Source organism: Nicotiana attenuata, unplaced genomic scaffold, assembly GCF_001879085.1.
Source record: "Nicotiana attenuata strain UT unplaced genomic scaffold, NIATTr2, whole genome shotgun sequence".
NCBI classification, from domain to species: Eukaryota; Viridiplantae; Streptophyta; class Magnoliopsida; order Solanales; family Solanaceae; genus Nicotiana; species Nicotiana attenuata.
Genome location: NW_017675627.1, coordinates 32,677 through 37,987, shown reverse-complemented (window position 1 = coordinate 37,987; position 5,311 = coordinate 32,677).

Here is a 5,311-nt window from a genome sequence, read left to right as displayed (position 1 = left end):
ATTCCTATCCACATAGGAATCTTTTACCTACATGTTTAAGGTATGAGTAATTACATTTAGTATACCAAATTGCCATTTCTATACCATAATTCAAATTAGTGATATAATTAAGGGGGCATTTATATTAGGCATAATTACAGGACCGTATATTTCCCACTTTCTCTTTCCTTTTATTTATATTAGGCATAATTATAGGACTGTATACTATTACTTAGAATTCAGATCTTAGCTTAGGACTTTCTTTTCTCCATGAAAACGGCATCAGCAGTTGCACAAGCAACCATTCCTTTCACGTAGGTAATTTTTTTAGTATTTTCGTTTCTAATTAGTTTTATTAAACTAACTAGTTTTTACAGGCAAAACATTTCCTATATTAGTACATTTTCATAATTCTATTTTTATAGAAGTGGATTTTAAAATCACTGATTTTTTGTGGCTTTGTTTACACTTTCTTAATCGATGTTCGTCCATTGTTGTATTTTAGTATGGGTAGGAAGCATGTTGCACGTATATCGTGGCGTCGTATAGATAATCCTTCTTCAAGCCAAGCAGGTATTAAATCGATTGCATAAATTATATAAATTTTGTAGCTTTTTATCATAATTTTTAGATGTTTACCTCCAAGTTCTATGTAATATTTGTGTATAACTGTCAGTTGAATATAAATTACACAACAAAAAATAAGAAATAAATACTCCAATCGTAGAAATGTGTTATCCACAAATAATCTGCAAATTGTCTACAAAAGTTTACAAAAACTACAAATTAACTACATTTAACCTACATTATAACTACAATCTGGAAAATAATTTACACATGGAAGTTCTTCAAGTTGGAATTAGCCACAACTACATTTCTTGTTTTCTAGACACACAATGTACCGCTTCACACCATCCAACACAGTATGTATATGATCTGTTGAAGCCCTCACCTACATTTTCAGAACAAACACAAAGAAAAAAAATTTACAATATTAAAAATATGGTATCTACAATATATCTATATTTTATCTACAATTTATCTACAAATTAACTACAAACTACAAGTAAACTACAATTTGCCTACAATTTATCTACAATCTGGAGACATTGTATATTAAAATATTTTTTTCCTGCACCAAATAAAGAACTTGTAGTCAAATTGTAGATATATGTAGTAAATTTGTAGATAATATCATAAAACTCAAATTCTAAGCATTTTCGAACTACACAAACTTGCATTCTCATCTACCACAATGGCATCAACTTCAAAATCTCTAAATCTGCCATAGTTATCCCAATTCCCATTCAATTTTAGCATTATTGGGATTTTTGACATGATTTCGTGTAGTTGAGAGAAAAAAGATGAAGAACAGATATATGTTCGACAATTTGAGTACTGAGGACGAGGAAGAACAATTTTAAATTCTACAATTTGTATTGCGTTGTTGAAGCTTCTGAAGCTCTGCGTTGTTTTTGAATTGTAGTGAAAGAGAGAATTACGCAGCAATCGGATCTCTTTCCGTTTCAAATTTCGAATTTAATGTGGAAAGAATCAAACGCAGATTTTGTGCCTTTTTTTTCGCGCGTTTTAAATGGCAGAATCTGCCTAATTATGGATTGGTATATAAATTGTAGTTAAAGTGTGGACTGGGCGGGTAATTAACAAATTATGTACATTTTTGGTAATAAGGTTTCATATATAGTATAGTTAGAAAAAAATCCCTTATTTAAAAGGTTAGTGTATACAAGTTATTATTCATAATAAAACAGTAAAGTGCCATAGTAGCTAGACGTAGCAATTAAATGCTTTAACTATCCTTAAATGTCAAATAATCTTAAATTGCTCAGTTTGAGAATAAGAAAGCGTGAAAATATTGTAGATCATTACAAATTAGATAGAATAATGAGAAAGAGCTTTTTCTAGTGTAGTTTTTTTTTTTTTAATAATTTTAAAGCCATATTTGATTCAAGAAGGCGTAAAAGGAAAGGAAATTTTGTGGCATCTAATTCTATCCTAAAAACGACTAAATATTCTCTTTAATAGTCTCTGCGTCCGGAAATACTTGAAGGAACTTCTCAAAAAAAAAAAAAAAAAAACTAATGGAAGAAATGTCGATATTACCAAATTTCAAGAGATAAATATGATTTTCTCTTCAGAATAGTTATGCCGTATAATTTCTCCCCAAACAAAAGTCCGAAGGTTATAATACACTTAAATCAACTAAAAGAGTCATTTGGTTCTTCATCATTTGCTCAGACATAGTTTTCTACTCGAGATTGCATCTTCCCATAACACATAGTTCAGCAACAGGTCTCTTCTTCTAAGTTAAACATCTAGGGTGTGTTTGGTACGAAGGAAAATGTTTCCATGAAAAATATTTCCTACAAAATGTATGTTTTCCTGGAAAATGAATGATTTTATCACTTATTTTTCCATGTTTGGTTGGTGAGTGAAAGACTTTTCGGGAAAATATTTTCTAGTAATTGTTTAGAGAATAGAAAATATTTTTAGAAAAATAATTTTTTATGCTACTTTCCTTATCCCCCTCCCCCAAACCCTATATACCCAACTTTTTCAGGACTCTATTTTCTTCAAGAATTTAACTATTCTATTAAAAATTCAGACAAAGCCAAAAGGGACTAATGTGTTGCTTTACTTTTTCACTCAAAAACAACGTTGAAATTTGTGCTACATAACTAAAAAGAAAATATTTTTTTTGGGTTGAAAAAGAAAGTACTCTTTCTACAACATGAAAAAAGTACTATTCATTTTGTTAAAATGAAAGAAAATACTTTTTCTACATCACGAAAACAAAATACTCATTTTGTTGAAATGAAAAAAAAAATACTTTTTACTACATTATTTTGTTGAAACGAAAGACAATACTTTTTCTACATCATAAAAGAAAGTAACTTTTTTTTGAAATGAAAGAAAATAATTTTTTACATCGCGAAAAGAAAATACTCATTTTGTTGAAATGAAAGAAAATAATTTTTACTACATCATTTTGTTGAAATGAAAGAAAATACGTTTTCTACATCATAAAAAGAATTTTTTTTTTGTTGAAATGAAAAACGATACATTTTACTACATTATTTTGTGAAATGAAAGAAAATACTTTTTCTACATCGTGAACAGAAAGTACTTTTTTTGTTAAAATGAAAGAAGATATTTTTTACTTCATCATTTTGTTGAAACGAAAGAAAATACTTTTTCAACATCAAGAAAAGTTTTTCAAAGTACTTTTTTGTTGAAATGAAAGAAGATACTTTTTACTATATTATTTTGTTGAAATAAAAAAATATACTTTTTCTACGTCATGCAAAAGAAAGTACTTTTTTTTTTTGTTGAAATGAAATAAAATACCTTTTTTTTATCATGAAAAACATACTCATTTGTTGAAATAAAAAAAATATTAATTTGCTCCATCTACAACATGAAAAGAAAGCATTCTTAATAAATTTCTATTTAGGGGGGGCAGGGCAGGGTTGGGGGAGGCTGGGTGGGTGCGGTAGGGGTGGGGTGGGATAGGTGTTGGGGGGGGGTTAGTGGGATGGGAATAGGAAGGTGGGGAAGATTGAAGAAGAGTTCTGGAAAATAGTTTCTCTTCTCTTGACAAGGAAAACATTTCCCTCCAGTTGGAGAAAAATGAGTTCATGAGAAAAATGTTTTCCAAAACATTTAAGTCAACCAAACATAGGACAATTGAAAAATATTTTTTCGAAAAATATTTTGTTTCGTACCAAACACACCCTAAAGAACCATGACATTTATTACAGGTTGAAAGAAAATCAAAATAGTCACTTTGACCTATCTAGCGTTTGACCAAAAAATGAGTTAATCCTTGATTAAACTAATTAATGATTTATCAAAATGGGACAATCCTAGGTAGAGCTACTAATTCTAGATGTATAACGAATGATGTGAACCACTACACAGAATGAAATGTGGATAATGATAGCATCAAATGACAATAATTTAAATAGAGGGGATGATTCACCCAATGTTGAAGAGGGTGAAGGATTAATTCCTTCCTCTGACAATGATAAATGACACGGCATGATTGAATAATATGTATTTTCTTGGATATGAAGGAAAAGACAATAGAATAGTTCACCAAAAGGATCTTAGTGAAAAGTAATTCTTTGTATTTTGTCCCAGAGCTTATCCTTTTACAAATGTTCTTATCATATGGAATTGTACATGCCTTTTTCCTCCTCTTTCTTTCTATTTATATGAGATATTCACTAAGAACCCTAAAAGTACAAACAGAGAGGATATTTGATGAAATATTCCCTCTGTGGATCTCTATGTAAACTAGCCGTTATTCTTAACTCTACCGCTCGACCTCGACCATGACTGGTTGTCGAGCTACTCGGCACATGAGGTTACTGATCGACTACGACCATGCCGCACTTAATGATTTCCAGGTCACTCTCCTCACCCAACTCTGCACGACTTAGTCCTCGATCTAATTTTGACCCATATATCTAGTTCAAGGTGTACGTGCCACTAGAAATCTCATGAACTTTAGCTTTACCAATATTATCGGAATAGTAAAATGAAATGTAACAATCTCAAGTCTACTAGTGATATTATTCGTTTTGGATTTAAATCCACACATCATTAAAATTTAAGCTTGTTTTTTTAATATTTCTCATGTGTTTTATCGTAAGACTTGCCTGGAATTAATGTTACATTGTCGTGAAATTCGTCAAGAATATTACACGACTCTAAATTTATTTTGGTATTCCAAGATTAGGAAAGGATATACACTATATTTATCAATTTCAAGGAATTCAAATTGCTATAGTGGGCACCAAGTTATCCATCACATCTTTTAAAGAATCATTAACAAATTGAGCAGCCTAATTTTGTGTTGCCTTTATAACAGAGTTTCTTTCTAATACGATACAATTAGTGTTAACATTCAGGCGTAATTATTTTAGTGCCAAAAAAATTAAATATTATTTATATAAAACTCAAATTTTATTTTAAGACGAGCATATTTACTTCAAGCTGGCAACTCGCATGACTATGATCAACCTGCAACAATAACAAATTAATGATGTAAACGTGAACTTATCATGCATTGAAAATGTCGACTACTGAACGAAAATCTTTACTCATCTAGAGCAATACACCAACAAGAGATTAGTATCTTCATCCAAAGAAATTAGAGACTGAATATTATTTCAAGAATCAATAATAAAATGTGAACAAATCCCCAACTAATATACAAAATCTAACATAGTGAAAGAACCAAAATTGATTAATGCCTTTTTTTGGAAATGGTATTCGCGTAAGCTCGAGCGTAAGCTCGAGCGTA